The sequence below is a fragment of the Lissotriton vulgaris genome, chromosome 7 (genome assembly GCF_964263255.1).
Source record: "Lissotriton vulgaris chromosome 7, aLisVul1.2, whole genome shotgun sequence".
Classification (NCBI taxonomy): Eukaryota; Metazoa; Chordata; class Amphibia; order Caudata; family Salamandridae; genus Lissotriton; species Lissotriton vulgaris.
The window spans coordinates 300,427,741-300,446,126 of NC_141695.1; the positions used below are offsets into that span (position 1 = coordinate 300,427,741).

At 45.6% G+C, this 18,386-nt stretch overlaps 1 protein-coding gene across 1 annotated transcript in view; it reads right to left on the reverse strand.

The window, feature by feature from the left end:
- The window catches only part of LRRC4B (leucine rich repeat containing 4B), a 253,982-nt gene extending 236,625 nt beyond the window's left edge, over positions 1 to 17,357 (reverse strand). Inside the window, exon 1 of the mRNA XM_086930104.1 lies at positions 16,729 to 17,357. The gene's annotated coding sequence lies outside the window, so the exon portion shown is untranslated. The remainder of the gene's footprint in view (positions 1 to 16,728) is intronic.
- Between the last annotated feature and the right edge of the window lie 1,029 nt (positions 17,358 to 18,386).

The window sequence follows — 18,386 nt, forward strand, 5'->3', positions numbered from 1 at the left end:
AATACAATATTTATTTTATTTTTATTTTGAAAGTTTTATATAGCGCGAACAAGATCTTCGCAGATATCAGAGCGCTTTACAGAGGGGGGAGCATGTATACGCAGATACATCAATCATGTTAAAGGTACATTGAGGTGATAACATAAAACAATCAATAAGTCAATTTCCTACAATATATTGTAAGAGGTTGATCCTTTTGGATCCCCACTCCTGACAGGGGTTCAGGGGATATAACCCAGGCCCACCTTGAGGCTCTATGACTTTTTTCAGGACGCGGGGACCAAGTCCCGCTTTATTTAATTGCAGCTGCATTAGATTTTTCTCTGTTGTGGCAAGCAAATCAGAAGCTTCAGGGCTGCGAACCCTGCTTTTGTTTTGCAGCCCATAAATGGTTGAGGCAAACAAAACTACCTCATCTAATCAGATTTTATTAAAAAAGTTTTAATTTAGCCAACGAATGAAACACAAAACTGGGTCTCAAGGCCATTTCCACACTAATGGTCCAGATACCTTTTACTATTTAACCCTTTCAAGCCCAACCTGGAACATTTGTAAAATTTTATTTGGGATATTTTAAAACCAAGTTAGCGTTTGTATTTCACTATTTATTTTTTTATAAAGTTTTATATAGCGCAACTTGATCCCGAAGGATATCAGAGCGCTTTACAATTTGAGGCAAAGGTAACATTAGTCTAACATTGGGAATCTAATAGGCATTGAATCAGCTAGAACAAACATAACAGCTCAATATAACCTGAGTGCACAAGTAGGAAGGGACGACACACCTATGTTAATGGTGTGGCTGAAGTGACACGCCTTCTGCTCTCAAGGCGCTATATGTTTGAGACTTTAGTGGTCATGTACAACTTTGAGCTAAAGCTCCACAAAGGAAATTCCATGATTTGCTGTAAACTAAACCCACACAATTTCCCCCTGATTAAATCCAAGAGGTCACACATGCTTACATTTATTGGGCGAAAACATCCAGTAAATATAAGATATAAGCAATATTTGCTGCAGAATACACCAATTACAGATGTAATTCCTCACTGATAATAGATATTTACCTACACCCAGTAAATGCCGCTCTCCAGGGTGTGAATATTTACTGGGTGTGGTAAACATTCTACTCTTGTGCAGTAAACACCTCATCTTTCTCCAGGCTACAGCTAATCGGGGTCTCAAATTTTGCATCGAGTCCATCAGCCCACATCTCAGGGCGTCATGCGCTGATGCGGGCACATGTGCTAGCAGCGTTTTAAAAATATAAGAAGTTCTGCTCCTACCTTTATGAGTACCACAATGCACTCTCTAATATTAATAACGTGAATCAATTTTCCAGTTGGTCCACCTATGGTGGGACCTCATGGTCTTAGATGTCACTTGTGTATGTGATTGCTACGCCCACCTTTGCCTCTCACATGCAAAGTGTTATTTTCATGTATGAGTCCACACCACATTCAGGCCTTTTCCCACACATGTACTATATGAGCAATTTGAATACCCCTGAAACACTTATACACTGCACAGAACTCTGGAATATCTCTGCAGCACCTACATTGGGTCCGTAAATTGTACACGACGATGGTAGCAGCACCCTAAAATATTTAATGAAAATCCTAATATAATTGCCACTTAGTGGAGTCTTTCAGCAATTCTGGGATATGTATGGTCAGATATTTGAACACTGGTAATAGGTTTAGATCAGTAACAGTGTAATCAAAGGTGTAATAGTCCAATTAGCAATAGATAAGGAATGAGGATTAGCAGTAGTAGCAAAGATATGGATGGTGCAATAAGTGAGGCATCAGAGGGCACTGATGCTACGGGAAGGGCCTTGAGTGAAGGCAGGAGAAACTGCGTTATAATAGATAATAACATCGAGAATTGCACCAAAGGCCCATCACCAAAGATGATTTCAGGTTTTAACAATAGCAAAAGGTGTAACATAGTCCACAGTTCATACCAAGCTGTAACGGTCTTACTCGCAGGCGGCAATGGACCTCGAATGATTGCCGAAGAAATGGAAAAGGTGTACAAGAAAGGAGAGAATGAATGAATGAATTAATTGATAAAGCACGGAGTCCACCAATGGGCATTGTGAGAGAGTGAGGAGCAAAAGTAGGTAAAAAAGGCAAAACCAGAATTTGTGAAATGGAGTAATGTGGTGCCATAGAACAATAGAGATATGAACCAGATTAGGCAAATAGAAAAGTTTTGATTTTTTTCCAAAACATATTGTGATTCTCAATAGTCTGTGACTGGTTTTAAGCCTGAGCTGCTAGAACCTATAACGGTCTTCCTCCCATACACATTTATCTGTAATGCGGAACTGTCATACAAATCTTGGTGGAAGATCACTAAGAGCGTGGGGTTCACACCTTTTAAAGCTAACTCTGATACCTGAAGCACTTGATGCAAAACGTGCTTTATGGACCAAACATGGTGCCTTAAGCTGTATATGTGAGGTGACAGGAAGCCAATGCAACCTGTGCCTATCTTCACTAATGTGGTCAAAATTGAGAAGCCTGCAGGTTAATATCACGGCATGGTTCTGGACTAGCTGCAGGCGGGAGGAGTGTATCCGGTAGCCCCAGATAGCAGGGATCGGTGCAAATAATTCTGGATAGAACTAAAGCACCTACTAAAATGGGCCTTTAGCTCAGAAAAAATGGCATTCAGACGTTTTCTTAATTGCTAAAGCTGAAAGTAGTTAACGGACACAGTGGCATTAATTTGGGCTTCCAATGATACTTTCTTGTCAACTTTAAAACCTTGATTCCTAAATACCTCTGAAGGCATGGGTGGGGGGATGCCACACATCTGTGGGCCAAGTTGGGCAGGAGCCACAGATCAAAATGTCTGTTTTGTATGCATTAAGTTCCAATCTATTAGCACTCATCCAAGACTGGATTGCTTAAGACACACACTCCAGTCCAAAGGAGCATACCAGATGTATCAACAGTCAAATATAGATGGTAAAATGGAATGAAGACAAGGAGCATCCCTGTAGGACCCTGAAATTAACGTGTCTCCTGTTGCATCGGAAGGAGCAAAATTCCAGAACCAGACTGCGATCCGAGGGAAAAGAGTTTAACCAACTCAAAGCAGAACCTCTCAGCCCATGTGACAAACCCTCAACCAATTTCAAATATTCAATTGTGTTGAACGCGGCTGAGAGATCTAGTAACAGAGTCTTCTGGGGAGGTCCTTATATATATTTAACCTGAGGTTATTGAGAATTGATTCTAATGCAGTGTCTGTCCCAATGCCAAGTATAAAGCCTGTCCAGTACATATCCAGAAGGCTATGAGTTTCCAAGTGTTCCAATATTTCTCCACAGTTTTGGCAAGCAGTGGGAGCAAGGAGACGGGTCTATAGTTGGAAGGCAGTACATGATAAAGATAAGGTTTTTTCAGAAGTGGTTTGACTATGGTTTCTTTCCATGACTGAGGAACCGTACCAGGGTGTGCATGTGCCAGCATATGCAGTAATTGGTGGAGGGGGGATGGGCAAAGATCATTGGACAAAACAGAATTGGCAGACAAGAGTAATTTACAAGTAATGGATTCCTGAGTAACTGGAATTAAATCAAGAATTGGAGGGGGGGAGCTGGCTCCATACTGGGGGAAGAAGGATAAGCAACAATATGTTTTGACAAGGGAGTGTCAATATAGATTGCCCAATCCATTCAACGGCGTAGTCAGAGAGCTTGACACATAATTGTTGGGATGGAATAAGAGAACAATCTTGATTAGACAGATCATTTATAACTTTAAAAATAGTTCTGGTTGAATTATAAGTCGTATGGACAAGTGCATCATAGTAGACAGAGTTAGCGTTCTTTAAGAAAGCTTTATCATAATTTAATTGCCCTTTATAGAGACACAGGGTTTTCCATTTTTAGATTATGAGAGAACCAAGGCTGGGAGAACGGTCTTTCTCATAGAGCTCTTTCAAATTGAAAAGCTGTATTTTTTATGGTAGAGAGCAATGAATCGTTGATTGGGCAACAAATACATCAAGATCAGGAACATTGATCTTAGTTGCCTGAATGTCTCTAAAAATAATCACAGTCTCTCTGTGAAGTTAGTTTTCTCCCAGAGATATTGAGAGGCAGAGTAACCGTGTGCCTTATGGATTTTTGAAGGGTCGAGAGTAGGCATGTTAAAAGTACATGGTAGTCATCTGTCCATGCAAGAAGAGCGGAGGAATCAAATTGGACCAGATCCACAGAGCTAGAAATTAAATCAATAATATGCCCTTACTGATGAGTAGGAAGGTTGACAGACTGTGTAAAATCCAAAATAGTCAGGAAATAAAAAATTTCACGAGAAATACTAAAATGAGACTCCTACCACAAATTCAAAAAATCTCCCAAAGCAAATAACTTAGTATAGTTAGTAGACAGAAAGCAAATGACTTAAAAAAATATGTTAAAAATCCTGGGATATCAGGAGTTCTATAAACAGAGATTAAAAAGGTAGATTAAACAGACGGCAGAGATTGTTATCCTACAGCAGATAACTTCATCTAGAACTGTATCAAACACAGAAGAGTTGTCAATTTGAAACTTAAGATAGAGTATACAATTGCTGCAACGTCATCCTCTTTCTTATCGATTCTATCTTTATAAGCAAGGTTATAGCCCTGAGGAATGGCTGAAACAATATTTGGTGCAGAAGTCTCATTCAACCAGGTTTCCGTTAAACCACACACATCAACATTTATGTCATTAAGAGGCAGAAATAATTCATTTTTATGGTTTGATAGAGGTCTGGTATTTAACAAGACCCCTATTAAATCCTTTTTGATAAGCAGCAGAACATCTAAGGACAGCCGCTGCTGTGAATTTGGACAAAAGAGTAGACATTTCTCGCCATATTTAAGCGACAAAGCTTGTTCCAAGCCTGAGTATGAATGGGCCAGGAGTTGCTATTTAAAGATGTGATAGTGCTGCCGTCATACATGATAAGGCAGGGATTCCCGCCAGATCACTTAGACCCAGTACAAACGTGATTGACTTAAGATCCCCTTAAGCGTGCCTGCTGCACACGTCAGTGCGTCAACCCTGAATTTATGGTCAGAATCAGGATTACACAAGCTCTGAGCATTTGCACCAGAACTAGACTGCTGACCTCAAAAACATGGCCACCAAGGGATGGGCAAAGACAATGGAGGAATCAGAGCTTGATCAACTCACGAGTGCGAAAAGTAAAACCAAGGACAGCAAAATACCAAGTCCTCCTTCAGAAAATAACCAATTTTATAACGACCTGATAAAGTAAGAGTCTGATACACTTTACATAAAAATCAACATTATGGAACACAAAATGCACACTTAATATCAGCATTTAAAAATCATTTACAACAGCAGGTGCTGCTTACTCTCTTAAACATGCATCCATATATCAGCTCTGAGCTTATGGTCAGAAAAGGCCTTTTACATGCTCTGAGTGTCTGTTCTAGAGCTAGACCACTGGCATGGACATTACCATGGACCATAGATGTATTCACTGTATTTAAAGTTGGTGCTGCTGTTATGTGCTACGATAAATGAGTGCTATTTTTCACAGGGGTCACGCTGCATCAGATATCAGATGCCTGCTTGATGGCTATCCGGTTGCAAGCACAACATGTTGTTACAGGTAAATGCAAGATGTACTACCACAAACAGACGTTTCTTCTAAACATTGTGGATGAAGAGTGTCAGACCCAAAGGTACTGGACAACTTCCTCTTCAAATTACCTATAAACAAATGATTTGCCCTGTTAAAGGAAGTATCTGCATTCATGTTTTCAAAAACAATTTAAATTGTCTCCAATTCCTCCTAATGAGAGACAGATTTACAAGTTAGACTGATTTGGTGCCTCGTGGGGTTGGAATAACAAAAAGTCTTCTGCTGCTTTTTTGAGGTCCAACCTTGCCCTAACCTAATGCCCTATGGTCAGGTGTGCTGTGTACCTCAAACTCTGGGGGATAGACTGTTATGTGGCTCTCATAATTAGACGGATAGTCTGGGCCTTCCTTCATATGCTTTGGGGTCAGACTCTGCTCTGAGTGTCATACCCTGGGGTCATACTTTGCCCATAACCTCATAGAGCTGAGATAAACACTGCCACAGACATCATATCTCAATATTGCCTTGTGTCCGGCATCTCATGTCCAAGGGTCAGGGTATGTCAGGAAGAGATCTCGGTGTCACATCGTCAGAGGTCCGGGCGGGGCCAGCGGTTCCTGCACTCAGGGCCAGCCTGTCTTATGCACACATGACCCATAGAGCTGAATGCTGGCACGACAGGCGCCATCTTCCACTGACAAGCATACATGAACCGCCCGTGTGTTACCAACCACAAAACACCCATTTGAGTTTTGCCGGCCTTCTGGGCCGCTGAAACTGAATTAGAAACGTTTTGCAGATTCTACATGGGCCAATGTCAATCTTGTATTGTATTGTATTGAAATGGGTTCTTATATAGCGCAAACTGCCACCCTATGGGTATCCTGGCGCTTAGACTTAAGTATGACCACCACATGAGCAGACCGGAATAACGATGTGAAAAAAAACTAACGTTCAGTCCTTGGGAAAAGCCAGGTTTTCAGACCATTTCTGAAACTGGTCAGGGAATTGGCTGTCTAATGCTCTGGGGCAACTCATTCCATAAGTGTGCATCAGCCACACTGAAAGCTCCACCCCCCCCCCATCCTAGATTGTTTGAATCTGGTAGTTGTAATCAGATTTGCACTAGAGGAGTGAAGCTGCATCTTGGGATTATACCAGGTAAACTTCTCCTGCAGTGGGACTGGGCCCAAGTCATGTACTGCTCTGTACACAATACAGAGCGATTTAAAAAAGACTCTCTCCTTAATAGGCAGCCAGTGAAGATCTCTCAAGGCCAGAGGAGTAGAAGACCTACGCTGTTTATTTAACACCAACTTTGCTGCCAAGGCGCGAGACCTAAAAACTAGAAAGGATTCTTGGCTTCTCTGTTGAACATTCATCAGGATAAAACATAATGTCACCTGGGTTCACCACTACTTGGGGATTGTAAGGTACGACACAAGAGGATATGTGTAAAGGGTATGCCCAGATGTGGGACCCTTGTTCGCTGTGCCACTGGATTCAAGCTAGCCGGGCTGATGATACCCTGAAACCGGTCCCAGGATGCTTGTTTCTCGCCCAAGGAGGATTTGGCCTGGCAGTTCGGGCTGGACTGTTGTCATGAGGCACAGGGTCAAGATTGATTTGCATATAGCTGGGTCCACACTGGGGTGGCATAATGAGCAAAAGAGCGATGGATTAAAACCAGATCTCTTGACTGGGGGTGAGTAGTTGAAAGGTTTCAGAACTCTGTCCATCATCTTGTTGTGTTACTAGAGGATATGTGTTATGGACCTAAAAAGTAAACATTTTACAAGAAGAAATGGATTTCTTGGAACCATGAAACTACAGCACTTTTAGTATTTCTACTGATTTATGTTTGAATATGATAATGAAAGGATCAGTTCAAAATGTATTTGTGTGCAAGAATTTGAGAATGAATTTGATAAAAGAAATTTTGTTGATATACTTAGTATAAACTTATTGTGGAATTACCATATTTAATACAAAGGAGAATACATATGATGCACTTAAGGAATATGATACATTTTAAAGTAAAATGTGTATGAAAAATTTGACAACAGTAGTGATATTATTTATAAATGGAAATATAATAATTGGACCTGTGTGCAGGGAAGGAAAGCATCGCCTGCTATGGGGAGCATCATACATCTGGACCATCCTGATATCTGAGGTTACCATGAGTCTATGGAGTGCACCTCACACAACACTCGCTGCACGAAGCTGCTCTGGTGCTACCACTTCAAATTGGTCACATCGGGTCCGATTCACAAAGGCAATCGAGACAAAAGTCGAACTTTACAACTTTTGGTATTCACAGAGGTCATTTATGAGTCACATCTTTGTGTCTGCAGTCGGGCCGGAATCTCCGCACCCGGAGCGTACTCTACGCACTCGGGTTGCTCTCTCCACCTGGGGCCGTACTCTTAGGCGATACTCTCCGGCATGGCCCGATGAAATGTAATCAATTGGCCGGAATACAATTTTTTACAAAAATTAACATTAGGAACGTGTGATAAATGTTAGAGGAGGACATGAAAATCAGTTTGGGCACGGAAAAGGATGTGGCTGTACACTACATCATAACCTAGAAAAACGTGCTCCTTTACATCATGGTACATGCAGTCCATGATGCAAAGGAGCAAACTTTTCTGGGATATGATGTGGGATCCAGTCACACCCTTTTCCCTGCCTAAACTGATTTTCATGACCTCCTCTACCATTCATCACATGTTCCTAATGTTCCTTTTCGTAAAAACTTTTATTCCAGTCCATTGAGTACACTTCATAGGGCCCGAGTCGGAGAATATGGCCCCAGCCGGAGAGTGCAACCCGGGTGCAGAGAGTACGGCCTGGATGCGGAGATTCCGGTCCGACTGCGGACGTAAAGATACGATTCGTAAATGACCGTTGTGAATACCAAAAGTCGAAAAGTTTGGCTTTTGTTTCAGATTGCCTTTGTGAATCGGGCCCATCATATTATACCTGCTGAAGGCCCCTAACACCTGACATTGGTTTTACTCTTTACAGGAACATCTTCATCGCTTGCAGAATCAATGTGTCTTTGGAGTGCATCTCCCACAATAATCTCAGCAGAGGGCATTTGAGATCTCACATAATCTGAAATGTTTTGAGTACCTCATCCTGCAGCTAAAGGAGCTAATAGGAAAGTTACGATAGGTATAGTTCTTGTTAAGCCCAGATATCTGTAACATTTTATATGAGAGTTGTCCAAGATTCTGGGGTGACTATCACGCCATAGAGTAGGTCAACAGGAAGCTGTTGTAAGGACACCTCTCAACAATGAGCCACTCATCGCTGGAGTGCCGGAGACACCAAGCATCTGTGCTTTTTTCAATGGAACCCCCTGTGCACCACTCTCAAATGCTTCAATCTGCGGTCTAGTTTCTTACTCAATAGTGTGTGCGTCACTAAAGGCCGCACTGATCAAAGTGTGGACGTCACTGAAAATGGCGCTACAACCAATCCCCAACTGTGGCTCATGTTGCATTACGCTGGTCACGCAATGTGTGCATTAACCTTCCGTCGCTTTGCGGATGGGTGCAGATTCGAGTGTTTGTTCCTTGGATTTGCCGTGGCTTTGCTCACTGAGATTGTTTCCAGAAAGAGCTGATTGAAGTACACATTCACCCCGTGCAAACTGGCATACGCAATTTGGGACATTTGAGTGGACGCCCTCATTTTTGGGGACATATACACTATAGGAGGTAGTTGCCTCGTTCACCTAGGATCCCCATATCTGTGGGCTTGACTTTCAAGTACCCGTGTCCTGATGAAGCCTAAAGAAATATTTGGCGGAAACGTGACCGCGACTGCGTCAACACCATTCTAAGGAGTCCCCATATATTGATTTCTTGTGTTTCATTTCTGGCGCCTTCTTCCCTATATATATTGTTGTGTAAAAAGAATGCATAACTTAGGCGCTGAGAGGATTTCCTTTATAGCTTTATATCAATCTAAGGTTGTAGTGAATATTGTTTATCCTTATTATTTTTCTTTTTCCTTTTGTAGGGTACACCGTGTTTGTTTATATGTAATGTATATAATGTATTTGTATGATGTGTATATATTGTAAATATGTATAAATTATATATTATTTCTGCTGTTGTGTGCCACCTTGTCCTGTGATGCGTATATCTGTGTTTGTAAATTTGTGAAATCATATGCTTTGCAAATAATTGTACATTACAAGGTAATTAAATATATCTTGTGTATAAAAATTTTTTGTTGAATTGATCCCTCTATAACCCCCTTTTTCTACTTCCTCATCCTTGTGATGTCCCTATCCCAGGTTTGGGAGGGTTATTTGGGCAGAACCCCTGCATATTTTTTCTAGCCTTCCATCACTGCCTGCATGAGTCCACTGACAGTTACCATCTTGTTTTGAACCTTGCGCCCTTGCTCATGTCGTACCTTTCCTCGTGCCAACGCTCACTCCTCCATGGCACAAACTACAAAAAGTATTTACTGCACCCCTCCTCACATCAACGTTTTTTCTTCCTCTGCACTGAAGACACAAAGTATTCCACAATTCCTCCATAGCACTGAGGCAAATAGCACCTGTAGCCTCAGTGAGGACATATGCACCTCCTCCAGGAAATTCCTCACAAATTGGATGTAGAACGGCACACTCCTTACTCCACCACGAATTCCAAGAATACAGCTGGACAGCTGGTCAACAGGAACATCAACAGCTTTAGTCACATCCACAGGCTCCGTGTTTTGGGATTGCGCACTTATGCAGGTAAGCTAATTTGCTGGAAGGTTTATATATATTCCTGCATGGTTAAAATCCCATATTGTTGGCAATATGTGGAAGTCGATTAAACCACATAGAAAATCAAGTTAGAGCTTTATTGAAGCATCCATACATCAAGAGAGGAGCAATGCAACTGACATTGGAACACTCGTCAGAATACAGAATGTACATCAATGATAAACACAATGAGACCAATAACATCAAAAGAGCACAACATAAGGTTAGTTTGAGTACTACACATGGACACTAGCTACAATGGAACACAGATCCTTAACAATCTATGTTCTAACCCAACAGTCTATACTCTACAAGAGGCCTCAAGCACTCATGTTTACCATTGGTCGTTGGAGTGTACATAACTCTCGCCCCAGGAGCGCCTGTCACACTGGTGCTACCCCACAATCCAGAACATATTTTTCTAGACCACATATCTAGCATTGTTATTTACTTTCCACTGGAAGGCCTGCAGTACTTGCAGTCATTCCCAGTCCTTGGGGGCACCTCGCAGAACAACTTCTGCAGGTGGCCCTGGATCTCTCACGCAATCTTAAAATATAGAGCATGCCACAACTGGAAACTCATAAATATAGGATAGAACATGTCCCCCTAGTAGGCAGAGCTTTCTGCAGCACTTGATACATGGAATGCCTCAAGCTTATGTCAATCAAGCACACCTGTTGCAAAGCTGACTGCCTGGGGTGGCATTGGTTGAGCACCCTATCCCAGACCTGGATATATAGGGCGCCCATAAGCACTCTCACCTATGGGTGCCCCTGACAACGACTTTTGTGGGAGTTCCTAGTACCCTTATTCACCCTTAAACTCTTGAGCACATGTAAACCACAGAGGTTGCAAAATATATCATATTTGAGATACATGGCACTGCTTGTAGGTACAGCTTCCGCCAGCACTTTATACAGGAAGGCAATAAGCACACCCAGCACAACAACCTCCGCAGGAAATGCCAGAACTCTCCTACAACCTGAAACTATTGGCCACACTTAAACTACAGAAGGTGCCAAACATGGGAAATAAATCGTCATAGCAGTGCTGATAGGTACAGCTCCCAGCAGCACTCTAAGAAGGAAGGCCATAAGCACACCCGACACAACAACCTCTACTGGAGACACCAACACTCTCCAACAGCCTAACACTATTGGCCACACCTAAACTACGACACCAACACTCTCCTACAGCCTAAAACTATTGGCCACACCCAAACTACAGAAGGTGCCAAAAATCGGATAAAATGGGGCATAGCACTGCTTGTAGGTAGAGCTTCCTACAGCACTCTATAAAGGAAGGCCATAAGCACACCCTACACAACATCCTCTACTGGAGACACCAACACTCTCCTACAGCCTAACACTATTGGCCACACCTAAACTACGACACCAACACTCTCCTACAGCCTAAAACTATTGGCCACACCTAAACTACAGAAGGTGCCAAACATCGGATAAAATGGGGCATAGCACTGCTTGTAGGTAGAGCTTCCTGGAGCACTTTATACAGGAAGGCCATAAGCACACCCAGCATAACAACCTCCGCAGGAAATGCCAAAATTCTCCTACAACCGGAAACTATTGGCCACACCTAAACTACAGAAGGTGCCAAACATGCAAAATAAATGGTCATAGCAGTGCTGATAGGTACAGCTCCCAGCAGCACTCTAAGAAGGAAGGCCATAAGCACACCCAACACAACATCCTCAACTGGAGATACCAACACTCTCCTACAGCCTAAAACTATCGGCCACACCTGAACTACAGAAGGTGCCAAACATCGGATAAAATGAGGCATAGCACTGCTTGTAGCTAGAGCTTCCTTGAGCACTTTATACAGTACGGCCATAAGCACACCGAACACAAAAACCTCTACTGGAGACACCAACACTTTCCTACAGCCTAAAACTATTGGCCTCACCTAAACTGTGGAAGGTGTCAAACTTCGGATAAAATGGGGCATAGCACTGCTTGTAGGTAGAGCTTCCTGGAGCACTTTATACAGGAAGGCCATAAGCACACCCAGGACAACAACCTCCGCAGGAAATGCCAAAATTCTCCTACAACCTGAAACTATTGGGCACACCTAAACTACAGAAGGTGCCAAACATGGGAAATAAATGGTCATAGCAGTGCTGATAGGTACAGCTCCCAGCAGCACTCTAAGAAGGAAGGCCATAAGCACACCCGACACAACAACATCTACTGGAGACACCAACACTCTCCTACAGCCTAAAACTATCGGCCACACCTGAACTACAGAAGGTGGCAAACATCGGATAAAATGGGGCATAGCACTGCTTGTAGCTAGAGCTTCCTTGAGCACTTTATACAGTACGGCCATAAGCACACCGAACACAAAAACCTCTACTGGAGACACCAACACTCTCCTACAGCCTAAAACTATTGGCCACACCTAAACTATGGAAGGTGTCAAACATCGGATAAAATGGGGCATAGCACTGCTTGCAGGTAGAGCTTCCTGGAGCACTTTATACAGGAAGGCCATAAGCACACCCAGGACAACAACCTCTACTGCAGACACCAACACTCTGTAGACACCAACACTCTCATACAACTCAAACTATAGGCCACATCTAAACAACAGAAGGTGCCAAACATTGGATATATATAGGACATAGCACTGCTTGTAGGAGAGCCTCCAGAGGGACTCCATACAGGCAGGCCATATGCACACCCAACACAACAACCTCCGCAGGAGAAGCACATACCCTCCTACAGCCTAAAAGTTTTCAGTACACATAAACTATAAAATGTGGCAAACATCAAATATAAATTGGACTTAGCACTGCTGGTAGGTACAGCTTCCTGCAACGCTCTATACAGGAAGAGCATAAGCACACCTGACACAATAACCTCCGCAGGAAACATTAATACTCTCCTACAGCCTAAAGGTGTTGACCACACCTAAACTATAGAATGTGCCAAACATCGGATATAAATGGGGCATAGCAGTGCTGATAGGTCAGCTTTCTGCAGCGCTCTATACCGGAAGGCCATTCGCGCAGTAACAGAAATCCTCCACAGGGGACGCCAGTACACTAGGGTGACCAGACGTCCTAGATTTCCCCAGACAGTCATGGTTTTCTGAGGACTATCCCGGTGTCCCAGCGGTTTTCTTGATTTCAAATACATGTCCCGGTTTTTGGGTCAAAGATCAAGTCAGCCTGCAAAGGACAATTGGATGGTATTCTATCATTAAGTAATTTCTCTGTTTCTTTCAGGCTGCACAGTGGGAAGTCTGCTGCATGCTCCCTGCAGAGAGGAAGAGGTCAGGGGTTTACACAGCATTAGAAGAGGTCAGGGATTTACACAACATTAGCTATGACCGGGCCTCTACCCTGAGACCCCCTGCCCGCCTCCCCACTCTGTCTCCATTCTGCTGGGTGCATGCAGCCGACTTCCCCCTGCACTCAAAAAATGGGACAGGCCAGACATGAAAAAAGGCTAAATACTTTGGTCCTACTTTTATGTCTGCCCTTTTCCGGTTTTTACTTCTCATAATATGGTCACCCCACAGTACACTCATACAACCTTTAAGCCCATAGGTGCTAGAAGCAGGGGTGTGGGGTGCTGCAGCCCTCCCAAAGAAAACCATGCTGGAGTTCAGAAGGTGAATGAGCAATAGAGATGCCTTTAGATTCTGTTTTGATCATGTCACCTTTGACCTAGGTGACAATCTTACTGGGGTACAGGAAGTGCAAGGAAGGCTGCAGGATGTCGCTTTTTTCCTGAATATATGAAAGTATTTAAATACTTGTAAATTAACTATACAAATATTTCAAAATATATCTGCAAATAGGAAAGCACAAATGAAGCACATTTTGTGTAAGTGTGAAGGGTGATGGCAAGAAAGATATTAATAGGATAAAAATAAATCAAGACACTTTACTTAGTGCAAATGATAAATATTTGCTGAAACTCAATTTCCACTCACCATGGTTTGAACGCTATATAGTTTTACCAGTAAAACTGCATGTCTGTGCAAATGTGATGCCCACTTCACAAAAAACGTACAGTCTGCAATTTACAGTATGCTACCTGACCAGTGGTCCAAAATGCATCACCAGCTACAAACTACACCCTTACCAGTCTCCTGCTGAATGGGCGTGGCACACTTAACACACTTATTTTTGTGTGACTCTTGGATTTTTCACAATCCCAATGACTTCAGTGATGTAACATGAATGGCAGTACCCTCACTCTGAAAATTGTCCCAGCACCACTGGTCAAACCTTAAGCTCCTCTTCCCAAATCTACAGAACCAAATGTAACTCCTGGTGGGCACAGCTTCCTGAAGCACTTTGTAAAGATGGGCCTCAAGCTTCTGTGGCTGGCACCAATTCATGGAGGGCACCTCATCCAAACTGTCTACACGAGGTGGCAATGGTGTTCCCTCAACACAAAATATGTCGTTCCAGAAGCAAAAGGGACCTCAAACTCTTGACACTGTTTTTACTCTTCGCATGGCGTCCTTCACCACTTGTAGTTCCCACGTGCACTTGGCGCACACCTCACACAACATTCTCTGACTGAGGCCCAGCGCCCTCATGGAACCTTAAAATGTTGAGTTACTTGCACTATTTCGGGGCTTCTTGTTTAAATGCATTTAATTTGATTGCATTTTATAATTTCAATTATTGTGAATGCAGCTGTACCAATTATAAATAATTGACACAAATAAAACAAATAATATGATCATATGAGTTGCTTTTTTTCAAAACTACAAAATTACCAACCCCCCTCTGTAAAACAAGGCCTTCAACTTCTGTGGTGAGCACGATCCATGGAGGGCTCGTCACACAACAGCGCCTGCATGAAGCACCATTGGTGCGTCTCTTCCTTACCTGGATTGTTATCTACTCTCTAGTGAAGACCTACAGGTAGCGCCAGTACTGGGAGGGCCTCACACAGCACGCCCCTGAAGAAGGCCGCAATGCTTGGCCTTCCCCTCAAGTCCATGTGTTCCATTACGAGCTGCGGTGTGCGTGTGGGCCCTCCCATGGGCCTGGCCCGCACTCCACCCCGCAGGCTCGGTATCAATTTGACTGCCCCTCAGCGGGTGCTCATTCGTGTGGTGGCTGGCGCAGTGACAGGCACCACACCTCCTGCTGCGATCTCCAGAAGAGGCCTGCGTTCGGCCATTGCGCGCGACCGTCGGTGGCGCGCCATCGCACACGTCCCTGTGAGGCCCTCATATTCGGGGTATGTCCCTGCAGTGTCCCATCATGCCTCCCCACCTCGCGCGCAATGCACCCCGAGATGCTCCAAGGAGCACACACAACATGGCCTCGTGACCGTGCTTGAGGCGTTTCGGAATCATTCTTAAGGGGGCAAACAGAGATGCGGGGCTCTCCGGGCCTCTCCAGCGTCAGCCTCCTGGAAGGACGCATTCTGGGGAGGGGCGTCTTATTTGGGGGTATCATTATTTGTAATGCATTCTGGTGAAGAGGGATACAATCATGCAGCCGAAGGGGGGGGGGGCTTCTTTGAAGGACTGTATTCGCCTGCTTGCGACATGGGACATTATAAAGCTGCTGAGAGCACCCTGCGTACAGGGAGGGGAAGCCCCCTCTGCCAGGGAGCATCGTGCTGCTGTTCCACCCTGACAGAGGTTCTGTAGACAGAAAGGAGCATCTTTCTGCAGGGGTCTCTCAACCGAAGAAGCATAACGCACCTGGCAGGGTTAAACTCACCCTGAGGGGGCTTCCCTCGTGAGCGCGAGCCTCTCCGTGCTGAGGAATAGAGGTTTTCTGGCTGGAAGCTTCTCCCAGCTGGGGACCTTCACGTTTATATGGGGGGTAGAATTCTGGTGGGGGTCGTCACTCTGCGGGTGGTGGTGCATGCAACTGTGCAGGGCCATTGGCTGCGGGAGGGGTGCATCCTCGAGACTGGCGTGTGCATCGTCTTCGTGGGGGGGAGGGGGATCGACTATACTGTGAAGGATGCTCCTGTGCTCACCAGATTCTGCAGGTGGGTGCGTCACATTGCCGCTTGTAGGGTACACCATCCCGAGACGGTGTTACATTTTACCATGTGTTCCCTATCCTGCAAACCCTGTCACCCCTATCCTTCCGCCACCCCAACACCCCTCCGTGGGGTGGGCCGCTACCTGGTCCCCGGGGACTTCCTATCCACTCATACTTGGATCGCCCCATTCCGACAGAACCCCCTCCGCCCCCGAAAATGGGAAAATGACGAACAAAAGGCAAGAAAAGCCTGCATTGAGTCCCGGCCCCCGCCCCCCTCCCCTACCGGAGCCGAAGGACACGAATCATTTCTATGGTTACCAACTCACCCGTCTCCAGGGCTGCTGCCTGCTTCAGATGCCTTCCTCCGCTGCTCTGCTCCTGCTGAGCCCCCCTTCACCATTCCTTCAGGGGGGGTTGTCCAAGGAGACCCACGCAAATTTCAAAAGGGGAGCAGAAACGCAAAATACACACAGCGAGGGAAAAAATAATAATTAAAGGAAAATCTGTTGAAGGGTGGAGGGATCCTGTCCCTTTGGCGTCAGCAATCTTCAGCCCTCGCTTGGCCGAGGGTGCAGGGCCGAACCCCGGGGGTGTGACACGCGGGAGTCTTAACGCAATCAGAAAACCCCTTCACGGTACTGGCAGCATCACCGGGCCCCCATCTCTGCCGCCCCCTCCCCGTGTCACACACGCATCCGCGTGCGCACGGGTGTCCAAGAGCCCCCCGACAACAGGTGAGATGCGGGGGGATTCACCGCATCGCCGCCTTCCTGGCCATGTATCACAGCGGTCACGCCAAGCCCCCGCCGTGGCACGCACCTTGTCACAAATATGAAGGGGAAAAAAAAAATCAAAAACAGTGGGAGGGTGGCTCTCCGTCCAGCTCCCGCGGGGATGGCCCCCCTCCTCCGTGCTCTATTCACAGACTCTGTCTCTCCCTCCGGCGTCTCTATTCACGAGCTCCGTCGCGCTCTCTCTCTCTCTCCTTGGCTCTCCCCTGTTTTGTGGGTGAAATAATTTCCCCTTTGTGGTGTGATTATGGTTTCCAGTCACACGGCAGTGCAGGGCATCGCTCTCAGCGCTTCCCCTCGGGCCCCTCCTTTCCTCGGCCCCTACATCCGTCCTTCCCTTTATTTGATTTCACGCGGGGCTGGCTGGAGCGCCTCGGCTCGGCTGCGGAACAGGAGGCGGCGAAGCAGACGCCCCTGCCCCGGCTCACCGGGATGTGCAGAGAGGACGCGCGCGATGGGCAGGGAATGGCGCCATCCTTCGCCTCGGCTCAGCCCTGGACCACGCGCCTTCCTCCCGAGCCAGAATCCGTGCAGCCGCAGCCCCTGCTCTCAGGAACGTCCCCGTCTCTGCATATCTCCAATATGGCCAAATACCTGTGCGCAAGGCCCGGGGGGTGGGGGCGCAGCCCGGCAGGAGGGGGGCTCAGGAGGAGCCTCTCCAAGACGATGGGAATAATAAATCCGTTCTTCCTCGCTGTCTTTCTCTCTCTTTTTTTCTGTCCTCTTGATCGCACAAATAAAACCCAATTATCTAATTACCAAGCCGCAGCCTCCTCCATGATTGGTCCTGGGCTGAAGCAGCAGCGAGGTGCAGCGCAGCGGAGACAGGAGCGTGTGCCCAGGCGGCCCTGGCACCACCTCCTTCCCCGGGACCCTCCTACCTGAGGGGAGGAGGGGCGGAGAGAGGGATGGGTACAGGGGAGAGGGAGGAAAGAGAACTGAGGGGCTGTGCAAGTGAAGGAGAAGGACCCACACTGAAGGAAGTGCGGGGGTGGGGGGGGGGGGGTATCTAGGGCAGAGAAGAGAGGCGAGGGAGGGGCGGAGGAGATGAAGAAAGCGAGGAGGACAGAGATGGGGGCAGCGGAGAGGAAGGGTGACTAATGACCAAAGGCCACGATCATCATTTTTCTGTCACATCTCTCAGAATCTGGCCTGGGCTATCTTCTGAGCGCGACCACGTCTCTCAAAGAGAG